This window comes from Pelobates fuscus, chromosome 1, assembly GCF_036172605.1.
Source record: "Pelobates fuscus isolate aPelFus1 chromosome 1, aPelFus1.pri, whole genome shotgun sequence".
Taxonomy (NCBI): domain Eukaryota; kingdom Metazoa; phylum Chordata; class Amphibia; order Anura; family Pelobatidae; genus Pelobates; species Pelobates fuscus.
The window spans coordinates 399207858-399223306 of NC_086317.1; positions in this window are offsets into that span (position 1 = coordinate 399207858).

Sequence of the window (15449 nt, forward strand, 5' to 3'; positions counted from 1 at the left end):
TTTTATATTTTTTTAAATTCTATTTTATTGGGGAATTATTTTAGCTTTACAAACAACCATCCGTATCCACTATACATCAATTTTTTTGATCTTCTCTTTGATATACTTGAAGTATATTTTCTATTTTATATTGTGTGTGTTACTATAAAATCATGCGGCCATCAAATAGGCATTTGTTATCTTTTTATGTAAGAATTGAATAAATTTAATGTGTCACATATAGACTGATCCAATTGCATATATAATATGCTTTCTTAAAAATGTATGCTTCACTTTATATAAGAACCGATATTCTCGGGACGAGAATATCATTTTGCCTCTTTATAAATCACTGGTAAGACCACATATTGAATATGCTGTGCAATTTTGGGCACCTATTCTAAAGAAGGATATTATGGCACTAGAAAAGTGCAGAGGTGGGCTAAATAATTAATAAAAGGAATGGAACATATCAGCTATGAAGAAAGGTTAACAAATTTAAACCTATTTAGTTTAGAACAACGTCGCCTGAGAGGGGATATGATAACATTATACAAATATATTCGGGGCCAATACAAACCATTGTGTGGAAATCTATTCACAAACCGGACTTTATATAGGACACAAGGTCATGCGTTTAGACTGGATTTCGTCTAAGGCAAAGGAAAGGTGTTTTTGATGTGGAATTCTCTGCCTGAATAAGTGGTTTTATCAGACTGCATACAGATGTTCAAACAGCTACTAAATGCATACTTGCAAAAACAGAATATTCAAGGATATAATCTTTCAATGTAGGGTAATAACTGCTTGATCCAAGGATAAATCTGACTACCATTCTGGGGTCAAGAAGGATTTTTTTTCCTAGCTTGTTGCAAAATTGGAAGTGCTTCAACCTGGGTTTTTTGCCTTCTTTTGGATAAAAAGCAAAAAAAACTAATGTGAGGAAGGCTGAACTTGATAGACGCAAGTCTCTTTTCAGCTATGTAACTATGTAACTATGTAATGAGTTATTGTATAATACTGCCTTTTCTTGCCAAACTCAATCTTCCCCTTTCCTTTTTCTTTTCTTCTTTTGTTGGCATTCTAATAATGGACTATATATTTATGAGTGTTATGTTATATGGATGGACAATATACTCTGAATACATTATGATAGTTTGACAAAGGTTGGTGTATGCTATTTTATCCATTACCAAAAGAAACTGCCCACACTCAAGATGTCTCCATAGTCCACATAGGAAATGATGTATCACGGACATACCTAAGATATTGACATGAGGTGGGCATGTAACGGAGCTCCCTGTACCCCGGCTGGGTATCCCCGCCAAGGACCGCTTCCTAGCTTGAACAGGGGTCAAACCTCAGCACTCCTGCCCCCAGTCGCCGTGACTTGACTGAGGTCCTGGAACAACTCCGTCCTGATGCCAAATGGGTAACTCGCTCTATCCACTTCCAGGCACTGGATGACACTCAGTCCTGGGAGCTCTAGTCCTTACATGGACTTTCCCCATTGAATCCTACACATTGGAACAAGCTGGAGTAGTGATTAGCCTTTTCCCCTCGCAGTAACCACCTCCTCTAATGTACCCGGGCACACCCCTTTGACTACTCACCGGGTAGAGACACCAGGACAACTCCCACTGCGCCAACCCCTATACCAAATTCCAGAATCGGTACAGGAGAGTATTTGAAAGGAGATCTGAAAGATGCTCCAACTGGGGGTTATTGAGTCCACTGACAGCCCCTGGGCCTCCCCAGTAGTCCTCGTGCCGAAACAGGATGGTACGACCCATATCTGCGTGGATTACCGGAGGTTGAATGATAAGATGCCGTGTCAGATGCCTATCCGATGCCTAGGATAGATGAGTTGTTAGACCGGAGGGCTAGGGGCCAGTACCTCACTACAATTGATCTTTGTATTGGCAGATCCCCCTAGCCCCCGGAAACCATCCCTAAGTCAGCATTTGTCACCCCATTCGGCCTGTACTAATTTAAGGTCATGCCATTCCAGCGGATGGTGGACTGGCTCCTTGATGGGTTCCAAGACTATGCCTGTGCATATCTTGACGATATCGCCATCTTCAGTGATACCTGGCAGGAGCACTTAGCCCATATAGGAGCGGTCCTAGATAGGATCAGGTAAGCGGGCTTAACCCTTAAGCCTAGCAAGTGCAATATAGGCATGGCCCTGGTCACTGATGTGGGATGCAGGAGCCTGAGTCCGCTAAAACTGATGCAGTGGCCCAGTGGCCAACATAGAAACATAGAAACATAGAATGTGACGGCAGATAAGAACCATTCAGCCTATCTAGTCTGCCCAATTTTCTAAATACTTTCATTAGTCCCTGGCCTTATCTTATAGTTAGCATAGCCTTATGCCTATCCTACGCATGCTTAAACGCCTTTACTGTGTTAACCTCTACCACTTCAGCTGGAAGGCTATTCCATGCATCCACTACCCTCTCAGTAAAGTAACACTTCCTGATATTATTTTTTTTAAACCTTTGCCCATCTAATTTTCTTCTTTTAAATATAGTCTCCTCCTTTACTGTGTTGATTCCCTTTATGTATTCAAATGTTTCCATCATATGCCCCCTGTCTTGTCTTTCCTCCAAGCTATGCATGTTAAGCTCCTTTAACCTTTCCTTGTAAGTTGTATCTTACAATCCATGAACCAGTTTATTAGCCCTTCTCTGAACTCTCTCTAAAGTATCAATATCCTTCTGGAGATTTGGCGTATCCTTCCTGGAACATCAACCATGTTACATATCTAAGTTTTATCAGCAAAAAGACATACCTTACCATCAAGACCTTCTGCAATATCACTAATAAAAATATTAAAGAGAATGGGTCCAAGTACAGATCCCTGAAGTACCCCACTGGTGACAATCCCATGCTTCGAATATACTCCATTGACTACAACATTGCCTGTCACTCAGCCACTGCCTTACCCATTCAACAATATTGGAATCCAAACTAAAAGATTGCAGTTTATTGATAAGCCTTCTATGTGCAACAGTGTCAAAAGCCTTAGTGAAATCTAGGTAAGCAATGTCAACTGCACCACCCTGATCTATTATTTTAGTTACCCAATCAAAAAAATCAATAAGATTAGTTTGGCATGATGTCCCTGAAGTAAACCCATGTTGTCTCTGATCTTGAAATCCTTGTAATTTTAGATGTTCAACAATCCTATCCTTTAACATGGTTTTCATTACTTTCCCCACTACTGAAGTAAGGCTTACTGGCCTGTAGTTGCCCGACTCCTCCCTACTACCTTTCTTGTGAATGGGCACAACATTCGCTAACTTCCAATCTCCTGGGACTTCTCCTGTTAACAATGATTGGTTAAATAAATCTGTTAATGGTTTTTCTAGTACACCACTAAGCTCTTTTTATAACTTTCGGTGTATTCCATCAGGTCCCATTGACTTATTTGTCTTTACTTTTGACAGTTGAAATAGAACATCTTCCTCTGTAAACTCACATGTAAACTCCCTTTCCTTCATTTTCATCTGTAAATACTGAACAAAAATATTAATTGAAGCAGTCAGCTAGACCTTTATCCTCTTCTACATACCTTCCTTCTTTTATTTTTCATCTAACTAATCCTTGTTTTACATTCCTTTTCTCAGACGCAGGTGCTAGCTTTTCTTGGGATGGCAGGATACTATAGGAAGTTTGTGCCAAATTATAGTGCCCTGGCCAAACCCCTTACCAACCTTACCCGTAAAAACCTTTGCTGCCAAGTATTCTGGGCCCCGGAGTTCCAGCAGTTGAAACAAGCTCTTGTAAATGCCCCTATCTTGGCAGCCCCCAACTCAACTAAACGCTTTCTCATCCATTCGGACGCTTCTATGTTTGAAATGAGAGCAGTACTGAGAGCGGGTCCGATGCCGGAGAACATCAAGTCTCAAGCTGTTACCTCGAGAAGTAAGCTACGCCACCAGCAAGAAGGAATGCCTGGCCGTGTCGTGGGCCCTAAAAAAGTTGCAACCCTATTTGTACGGACAGCCCTTCTCTTTGCTCATGGATCACAAACCATTGGTCTGGCTGAACCGAGTGTGGGGGACAATGCCAGGCTGCTGCTCTGGAGTTTGGCGCTGCAGCCTTTTGACTTCACTATACACTACTGCCCCGGGAAAAAAAACGGAAACGCTGATGGGTTGTCCAGACAGAGAGAACTTGAAAAATTATCCGTGAGCACCCTTGGACATCCCCAAACCGATCCGTTGAGGATCAGACTATGTATGCCGGCTTGTGGTTACAGGGGAGCAGTGTAGAGCAATAGACTTACCAGCTATGTTTATTCCCTTATTTGGATGTCCTTACCCTCCCTTTTACAGTACTGTGTCTTTTCCCCTGTTATTTCAAGTCGTTCCTCTTTGGCCATTCGGGAGACTTCATGCGAGGGGAATCCCTTCGTCTCCCGAACGAGGACCACCCCCATTAGAACGTTGACACAAGCCCCTTAAGTGTGAGAACAGCAAGGGAAACAATTAATGAGTGCTTCCCCTGGGTGGCCGCCATTTCATATAACCGAACACATGGCAGAGAGAATGGCGGCCATCTCGTCTGCCGAAGTAGGGCAATGGTACTCGGTCGTCGAGTGCCTGGAACTCTTTTCGGCTAGGCATTCGTGCAAACACCTGTAAACTTTCAACCGCTGCCCTTTCCTGTTCCCTACCTCCTACACGAACGGCATTTAGGAGATTTGTATCACCGAACAGGGGAAGCACATTCACACATACACACAGTCATATGGACACAGTATCAGTACTTAACTCATGGTGGCTTGTCTTCTTAGTAAAGTGTGGTATACTGGTGGCTAGTGTAGTGGCCCAGTAGAACCTTTGCACATTGGGGACTGCCATGCTTCCATCCATCATTGGGGCTTGCATAATCTAGCGTGTAACCTAGGACTCCCGCCTGCCCACACAAATGTGTTAAGATCTGTTTGTATGAATTTAAAATAGGAGTTTGGCAATTCAAGGGGAGTGTGTGAAATAGATACTGTAATCTAGGGAGTATTGACTTTTTTAATGCTTTTACTCTTTTTGTCCAGGATAGGAATAATGGAGACCATTTATTTACTCGTCCATACAGTGACATACTTAGCTGACACCAGGTCTGTCTGATTTTTCTTAACTGTGATACCAAGATATTTTATGTTATCCATTCTCCAGTCAAAAGGGTAACGTATGTTACCTACAGGTAGGGCCTCTGTTTTGCTGGTATTGAGTGTATAACTCTACCATAATCTGTAATCAAGGATAGTACTGCTGGCAATGTGTCAGTTTAACAAGTAACACAGAATAGATATCGTCCGCAAAGGTGCTAACTTTTATTTGGGTCTGCCTCATCTGGATTCCATGGATTGAGGGGCTCTCTCTGATGAGGTGCAACAAAGGCTCTAATGCCAGGACATAGAGAAGCGGGGAGAGGGGGCAGCTCTGTCTAGTCCCATTGGTAATTTGGAATGGTGTTGATATAAAGCCACCCTTGAGGCCCTGAGGGGAAAGCATATAATTCAAATATTTGCTATATTATATGGCTGGGGAGGACCTCCTTAACTGCGCGAGGAGCAGGGCCAGTTTGCGTGTGTTGTCCAGACCCGGCCTTTCCAGAACAAAGCCAGTGTGGTCAATGTGAACTAGGCTCGGTATTATCTTACTCAGCCTGTTCACTAGGATTTTGGCATAGATATTCACATCCGTATTGAGAAGTGAAATGGGGCGATAGTTCTTACATATTTCTGGAGATTTATCTGGTTTAGGTATAGTAACTATGGTAGCCAAAAGTAAATAAGGGGGAAGGCAGCCGGAAACATTTGCCTGTAGCACACCTGGAGCAAGTGAAGAGCTAGAACCCTGGCAAATTTTTAGTAGTATGAATTAGGGAACCCATCAGCACCAGGCAACTTGCCTGTGGGTAGCTGTTTATTAGTGTCTAGGATTTCTTGTGGTCCCATGTGTTGAGTACCATCCCGACCCACTATGTGTGCTACTCTAGTTGTAGCTAGTTTTGAACGGAGCCTGTTTTCCAAAGCTATGGTATGGTATGTGGTAGCCTTTAGTCTGTGTAGGTAGTAATTAGTCTTAACTGAATTACGTTCAAGGAGGGTATTTTGTAGGGTATTGAGTTTCATTAGTAGTTCCGGTGACGGCTGAATTTTATTCTGCAAAGAGACGGAGGCCAGCTTCTTATGGCACTCCAGGAGAGAAGGTTGGTGTTTTCTCTTGTTAAATTAGGTCTCCCTTATAAATAAGACCCTGCCCACTGCTTTGTGGGATAACCATACCATATCTGATGAGCCTTCCCCTTGGGAGTTGGTTTGGAAATAGTTTGTCAGTTCCCTGTCAATGCTTTGTACAAATGTCTCATCTGTAAGTAGGGACTCGTTAAGTCTCCAACTGCTCCTGCCCTTATATTGAAAGATGTCTTGCAGACATAGAACTACTGGGCTATGGTCTGACCACATGATGTCTCCAATAGTACACTTAAAGCTTAAAGACCAAAATTGGGTCGTTGTGTGTGGAATTTCCTCACAGTGCCCCTCCCTAGCTACACACTTTCACTGGTCCTGTTAAAGGGTAAAGGTATTACAATATCTAGACCAATATATTTTGGACAATATAGCTGATCTGAAAATAAATTCATTGGAGATATGTATCCATTTCAGACAAAGTTGCATACATAGACATGAAACACACACAGACACATCAATATCAAATAAAAGGGACTGCTCTCTAATCACCGAAATCCATTTCTTTTGAACAATATAAAAGCAAAAAGAACGCACATCTCTCAGAATTCTAAATATTGTCATTCTTTTAATGAAACATTACCTACGTGTGTTATGTTCCATGGCTTGAAAGGGGTCACAGTTTGTGACCGAAGCATTGCCTGTGTGTGTTATGTTTCCTTAAAAAGGCTGTCGAGACTTAGAACACTGAGTGGCTTGACTTTTTTGTGTTGGGTACACACAGTCACAACATACATAATCGCACAATTACACAGCGACATGCATAACTAGACATTCACACACAATACAATAAACACACATTCACACATACACACAGTCATATGGACACAGTATCAGTCACATATACAGTCTCACACACTAACATACTAACACAGTATAAGTAACAACAGTGACTCACAATCACATACACACAGTCTCCTGTCATGAGGAGAGGATGCCAGGGTCCCATACATAGGTACACAATAGCAAGTACTGAGTCATACACACAGACTGCTTATGTATAGCATGTTAATGGATGGGTTAATTAAACTGGACTTCAGATGTGGTTATGTGACAGGGTCAGTAGGTAGGTGGTGTTACACCAGCAGAGTAATGCCCAGTCCTACCTCATTCCAAGCTGCTATCTTCTTCCCTGCAGTGTCCCTCACTCCTGTGCCTGATCACAAAGGCCCCCTTTGTCCCTGGTGGTCCAGTGCTGACCCAAATACCTTCCTTAGTTTTCTGTTAGTATCCTATATAGGATCCCTGTTGGTCCAATGGTATCCTATACAGGTTCCCTTGTCATCCGGTGGTATCCTATATAGGATACTTTGGATTCTGGTGATATCCTATACAGCAGTGCCCCCCAACCCAGTCCTCATGGGCCATCAACAGTCCAGGATTTATGTATTTCCCTTTTTTTTATTCAAATGGAGCTACTGACAAAACATTGACTGTTGGTGTTCCAGGAGGACTGGGTTGGAGACCACTGTTATATAGGTTCCCTGGTGGTCCTGTGTTATCCTATATGGGTTCCCTGGTGGTCCAGTGGTATTCTATATGGGTTCCCTGGTGTTCCAGTGGTATTCTATAAAGGTTCCATGGTGGTCCTGTGGCATCCTTTATACGTTCAACTAAAATAAACTTTTCTGGAATCATGTGTGAAGTGAAGTTCCCCTTGCTGCCTAACCAGTCTGACATCACTCCTCTCTTAGAGAGCATTTGATTGGACTAACGGTCTCAGAGTAAATGCACATACTCTGAGAAGGGGAGAGAGTTGAGAAGGAGTGGAAAGAGGAAAGTAATATTAAAATAAATTGAAACATATATCCCAACTTTTTTATTTTGTAAGTTTTTTGAATTTTTTTTTTTTGTTAAGCTTGGGTGGACCAAGTGACAAGTGTCCAATAGGCCATTATAAAAAATAAATAAATACAATAAATATTAAAAATGGAACGGAGTAACCCTATAAGTGGGCAGCTTTTGATAACTAATAAACATAGCAAAATAACATTTGCAAAGTCAGGTGGTTGACAAAAGGCAGGACTTAGCTCAGGAGAGCTAATGGAAGTATCTGATGGGGAATAGTAAGCATTAGTAGTGAATGTGGGGAACGATGCCTGGTGGATTCCAGGCAAGAAGCCGAACCATTCAAAAACAATTTGACTACTTACAATTGAAGGTGCCGGGGCAGTCCTGGAACCATGACACGATAATATAGGAAATAAAAAAAAAAATGACTACAACAAACAATATTTCTGTCAACCCAATCACTGCCTTAAATGACATCTGATACACAGAAGATTTATACACATGCATCACAGTTATCATTTCATTATGATGGACTGGTTTGACATATTTGTTCACAAAATTGTTATTAGTTGTGACACAAAGCTATGCATAGGCTTGATTTACAAATACTTGTAATGGCTCACTATATCCCACCATAGAAACGCACTAGATAACGTAAACTGTGCAATCAGCTAGACTTTCATAAACATTTTTAAGAGCTTTTACCCTATTACCCGTCTATTTTCTGTTTCATCGAGTCTAACCCTGCAGATTTATCTGATGTGTACAAATTGAATTCAGGCACATTGAACAATAGTTCCTGTGTTTACTGCAAAAAAGCGAAAAAACTGAATACACCGAAGGGGATCACCCACCGGCAGCTGATGAGCTTCTTCCTGTACTTGTATTTTTGTATTTTTATGAGGACTTGGCAGCAGATTTGCACTTCCCTGGGAGTGTCCTGTTTATAATTAAGAGATCCTGCAGACAGATTACAGGAGCAGTTTGCAGGGAATCCTACCAAATAGAGGAAAGACAGTTAAAATGGCACGGGTCCATACCGTTAACCACTCTAATGCCGGTGTACTATGCACATCATAGTATTCCTTATCACAAGATGTTAACATGTAAAGAGTCTGTTGTTTCCACCTTGTCTTTAAGACGTTACAATTGCTAACATCTTCATATTAATGTTTATTCCATTATAAAAAAAACTCCCTATGTATACACTGTTCTAGATAACATATTCCGAAAGGCTTCCATATAGAATCTTGTGTGAAACAGCTATTAAATGGGTGTACACTATAAAGAAAGCAGATATTGAGGATAGTATTGTGTATAATGCAACAAATTCATGCAACAAATAAAACAAGGAACTCTATGCAATGTGTAGTGCAGCAAAAAAAAAAAAATTTAGTGGGCAAACTCCTTGTTTGGAGAGCATCACTGCCCCTCCATCACCTCCTTTACCCGTCATAGACATATTATATAGATAAACAAACAGGTGCCGGTTTCATTTGTTAGCTGCTAATCTGACTGTAAGGGTTTAGAGGACATGTCATTCAGCATTCATAAGCAATTTCATTTACAAAATCACACTATTGTTTCATTTACCCTCAATGGCTTTTGTTATCGTCATTAATATTTTTTCATGAATTAAGCTAGTCTTAGTCACGTCTGGTAAATAAGAGAGCTTGAACAAGTTATTGTAATCACTCAAACAGCACAAGCACAGCGTACACGCACACTTTGTATAGAACTTGTTTGGCCACGGGTTAGCTACTGTAGCGGTACTTACCCTCTCCAGGGGCCGGCCGGGGTCCTCTCTTCTCGCCGCGCGCGGTCCTGCTCCTGCACGAGCCGCGTGCGGCTCAGCCTACAATAAGATCAGTCAGGCGGGCAGTGACCGCGAGAAGCGGTCACGTGTCCCGCCCGACACTAAGAGCGCGCCGCGCGTCTCGGGCGCGCTCTTAAAGGGACAGTGGGAGACTAAATTAGAATCAGTCTCCCATTGGCCCCTGTCAGGCCACATTCCCCATACACTCACGTTTTGGGGGCGTGGATATGACAGGGGCCAATCAAAGTGAACCTTAGGGTATTTATACTCACCTGTTTCCCTTACTCATTGCCCTATCGTGGTTTCTGTCCAGTTTCCCTTTAGTGCTTGTATCGTTCAGTTGGTTTTTTGGTGCTTGACCTTGGCTTTGTTCCTGACTCCGCTCTCTCTTTATCCTTGCTCGCTTATCCGCTGTTTTGTCCTCTGTGTACCAGTCCTCGGCTTGTTCTACGTTTCGCTGTCTCTCTGTTCCCTTGACCTCAGCTTGTTCTAGACTCTGTCTTGCTTATTCTCGTCAAGTCCGGCCATTCTAAGGTCCGGTAAGACGAACCCTGGTTTCTTGTCTCCTGACTATCTGTACTATTCCTGCGTGTTGGGGTATATTACCGTGACATTACGATAGGGCCATGGACCCCGCAGGTTTAGGTCAACAGATGGCCACTCATGAGGCTAGATTCGCAGAACAGGATCACCGTATGGATCACATGGCTCAAGCCATCCAGACACTGTTATCCAGATCAGCTCCGGTACCTGTACCTACGCCTCCTGTAAACCCTATACCGGACACAGCTAATATGCCTAATGCTTCTGCACATCTAACCCCACCACCTAGGTATGGAGGGGACGCTAAGACATGTAGGGGATTCCTTAATCAAGTGGAATTCCACTTTGAAATGTACCCACGTTCATTTCCCACTGATAGATCTAAGGTGGGTTTTCTTATGCACCAGCTTACGGATAAGGCACTAGAATGGGCAAATCCTATTTGGGAGGCTAATGGGCCTATGGTACACGACTTCAATAGCTACCTCACAGCGTTCCGTAGAACATTTGACACGACTAAAAGGTCAAAAAATGCCGCCAGGGCATTAATGAGAATAAAGCAAGGATCTAAATCTGTAGCCGATTATGCTATTCAGTTCCGGACCCTTGCCTCACAGGTAGATTGGACTAATAATGGCCTTACTACTGCATTTATGGAAGGTCTGTCTGAAACTATCTTGGATGAGGTAGCAGCTAAGGACCTCCCTGTACCCCTGGAGGACCTGATTGACTATCTTATCGATATAGATAACAGGATCCGTGACAGGTTATATACCAGGTCCAGAAATAGACATTTTGTTCCCTTTAACTCCCCTAGAGCTGAGACTCCCGAGGGATCTAAAGGTTCTGAGGAGGAACCTATGCAGTTAGGGGTTGCTAAACTTACTGACGCTGAAAAGCTTTATAGGAGAAAGGAGGGACTTTGTCTTTATTGTGGTAGGAGGGGTCATATGAGACAAGAATGTCCCGTGCGTCCGGGAAACTATCGCACCTAAGACCGTATAGAGGACTGGCCTTGGGTGTGACATCATAGTCCTCACATTTGCCTCTTAATAAATTACTTCTTCCTGTTTCCCTGCACCTTGATAGTAACTGCATAGCAGGGAATATACTAGCCCTGGTTGATTCCGGAGCGGCCGAAAACTTTATTGATTCCAGTTTTGTCAAGGAGAATAACATACCCACCAGAGAGAAGGAGACACCCTTGGCCGTTGAGGCCATAGATGGTAGACCATTATGCTCTCCAGTTATCACACATGAAACTGTTCCACTACATATGTCTACAGGGGTGTTACACTCTGAGACCATTCGGTTTCAGATCATTACTTCTCCTTCCTCTCACCTCGTGTTAGGGTATCCTTGGTTACGTACTCATAATCCCACCATTGATTGGGAGTCAGGACAAATAGTTTCTTGGAGTGATTCTTGCCAAGAGTCTTGTATTGTTAAAGTCACCCCTTTGAATTCTACTAATATTCCTCCCGTGCCTACGGTCATACCCTCTCAGTACCTGTCTCTTAAGTCTGTTTTTGATAAAAGGGAGGCTGAAAGATTGCCACCTCACAGGCCTTACGATTGTGCAATTAATTTATTACCTGGCACGATGCCTCCCAAAGGGAGAATATATCCTTTATCTCCTCAGGAGAATCTGGTTATGGAGGAATATATTAAGGAATCTCTAGAGAAGGGATTTATAAGAAGATCCTCTTCCCCGGCAGGGGCGGGTTTCTTCTTTGTATCTAAGAAGGATGGCGAATTAAGGCCTTGTATTGACTATAGGGGCCTAAATAAAATCACCGTCAAAAATGCGTACCCCATACCTTTGATCACAGAACTATTTGATAGGCTTAAACAGGCCACAGTTTTTACTAAATTGGACCTTAGGGGTGCTTACAATCTCATACGTATCAAAAAGGATCACGAGTGGAAGACCGCTTTCAATACCAGGAGTGGCCACTACGAGTACACTGTGATGCCCTTTGGTCTTTGTAACGCCCCAGCAGTTTTTCAGGAATTTATTAATGATGTCCTACGTCAATTTATACATACATTCGTTATAGTATACTTGGACGACATATTGATTTATTCCACTGATTTACAGACTCATCACATGCATGTTAAATTAGTGTTGAGAACTCTTCTGGTTAACGGTCTCTATTGCAAACTCGAAAAATGTTCATTTGATCAATCTGAAGTCCAATTCTTGGGTTATATAATCTCGGCCAAGGGTTTTCGTATGGATCCCAAGAAACTGTCTGCCATTATGGAATGGCCTCTACCCCAGGGGTTGAAAGCCATTCAGCGTTTTCTGGGGTTCTCTAATTATTATAGGCGTTTTATTAAAGGGTTTTCTGCCATTGTTGCGCCTATAACCAGAATGACCAAGAAGGATGGTAATACTCATGTCTGGAAACCAGAAGCACTCGAGGCCTTTGAATTCTTGAAGGCTACATTTGCCTCTGCTCCTGTTTTACAGCATCCTGTCCCTTCACTGCCCTTTATTCTTGAAGTTGATGCTTCTGAGATAGGGGTAGGTGCTATCTTGTCTCAAAGAGATTCACCTGAAAAGCCGTTACACCCTTGTGGCTTCTTTTCCAGACAGATGTCCAAAGCAGAGAGGAATTATGATGTAGGCAATCGTGAACTCCTTGCTATCATTTTGGCGCTCAAGGAATGGAGACATCTGCTAGAGGGTACTAGGGATCCCATCCTCATTTTAACGGATCACTAAAACCCCTCCTGTGCAACCGTTATACTCGGCATGTCCCTCCTCCTCCTCCGGTTTCTGTGGAGGGCCATGAGGAGTTTGAAGTGGCGGCTGTAATTGACTCTCGTTTGCTTCGGGGTCGCCTCCAATATCTGGTACATTGGAAGGGCTATGGGTCTGAGGAACGCAGTTGGATTTCCGCTGACGCTGTTCACGCTCCTCGCCTTGTGCGTTCTTTCCACGCTCGTTTTCCTGCCAGGCCTGCTCCTCCCCGCCCGGTGGGCGTGTCTTCAGGGGGGGGTACTGTAGCGGTACTTACCCTCTCCAGGGGCCGGCCGGGGTCCTCTCTTCTCGCCGTGCGCGGTCCTGCTCCTGCACGAGCCGCGCGCGGCTCAGCCTACAATAAGATCAGTCAGGCGGGCAGTGACCGCGAGAAGCGTTCACGTGTCCCGCCCGACACTAAGAGCGCGCCGCGCGTCTCGGGCGCGCTCTTAAAGGGACAGTGGGAGACTAAATTAGAATCAGTCTCCCATTGGCCCCTGTCAGGCCACATTCCCCATACACTCACGTTTTGGGGGCGTGGATATGACAGGGGCCAATCAAAGTGAACCTTAGGGTATTTATACTCACCTGTTTCCCTTACTCATTGCCCTATCGTGGTTTCTGTCCAGTTTCCCTTTAGTGCTTGTATCGTTCAGTTGGTTTTTTGGTGCTTGACCTTGGCTTTGTTCCTGACTCCGCTCTCTCTTTATCCTTGCTCGCTTATCCGCTGTTTTGTCCTCTGTGTACCAGTCCTCGGCTTGTTCTACGTTTCGCTGTCTCTCTGTTCCCTTGACCTCGGCTTGTTCTAGACTCTGTCTTGCTTATTCTCGTCAAGTCCGGCCATTCTAAGGTCCGGTAAGACGAACCCTGGTTTCTTGTCTCCTGACTATCTGTACTATTCCTGCGTGTTGGGGTATATTACCGTGACAGCTACGTTGTTCATTTATTGCAAATTGCTGCAAAAAACCTGCTTAAATAAATATTACTCACTGTCTAAGACAATCAGATTTCCTTAATATTGGTTAAAGTTCCTCAACAAAACCAGTAGAACTAAACACAAAACAATATTGCTGACCCATACACGTTTTACCAATAGTAGTAAATTGAGTATTGTCGAGGAGTTCTTTTTCCTGTTGTTTCTGATGTGAGGGGAGAATCTAACAGGTACATTCTGCCATGATTGATTTGGAAATATATATATAAAATTATTAGCAGCTGGAAAAACTGATTTAATTTTAAAAGTGTGTTCGTATCCATATATAGATCTGTGTAGTGAGGGGTGTACATATTGTGTATTTGGAGCATAAATATAACTTTTGGATTTTGGTTAACATTCTACTGTGCACTGTGATATATAAACTTCATATGCAAATACTTGGTGTGCTATTAATATGCCAATATTCTTATTGTTATTGTTTACTACATTTGCTCATACATTACCAACTTCAATCAACAAAACTATCGAGCAAATTCCGTGTTTATTGACAGAGAAAAATGAGGACAATGTGAATGTTGCCATTGTGACCATAGCAATATCTAGACGATGGCAAAACACAATTGTATGGCTGAATAGAGGAAGAGGGTGCACAATGCCTCTGCACTTAGTATTGTTACTTAAGGGTGAAACTGAGGTTGGCTGCTATACAGAATTTTCCACATGCCAATGTATCCATATCAGCTAGAAACACACCAAAGCCCAGTCACAAAAGGCATTTACAGGTCTGTAATTAATGATGTTTACCCAGACATCGTAGCCTTCTTCATCTATATATTTTCGTATAGTGTTTTGTTTTGTTTGTTTTTGTCCATTTGTTAGTATGTGACTCCTATGCAATAATAATAAATAATAAATAAATAATCTTAATGTTAACCCTTTCCCTGCCAACATTGTGTATTCATAGTGTTGCTTTAATATCTAACCGCATTGTAATACAGTCAAGTTTAAAAAAATAAATAAAAATAAAACACCCTTAAAGGGACACTGTAGGCACTACAACTGCTTTGTCTCTTTGAGGTGGTCATAGTTTCTGGAGTCTCCTGTAACTGTCCTTCCAGTCGGCATTAACCCATTTTTAATGTTTTAATGCTAAAGAAGAGTCCCAAGGAATCCCAGCATCCTATACCTTCTGTGCTGCATTGGCCTGAGCTGCAATGGGTGGCTGTGATTGGCAGAGAGTGTCTGCTGACCACTTTTAGTAAATCAGAGATCCCATTGAATTGGTATGGTTAAAATAAAATGTGTATTTTTTTTACTTATCCATACCTCCACCATGTGGATGACCAGGACACTTGTTGAGTATTAAAGG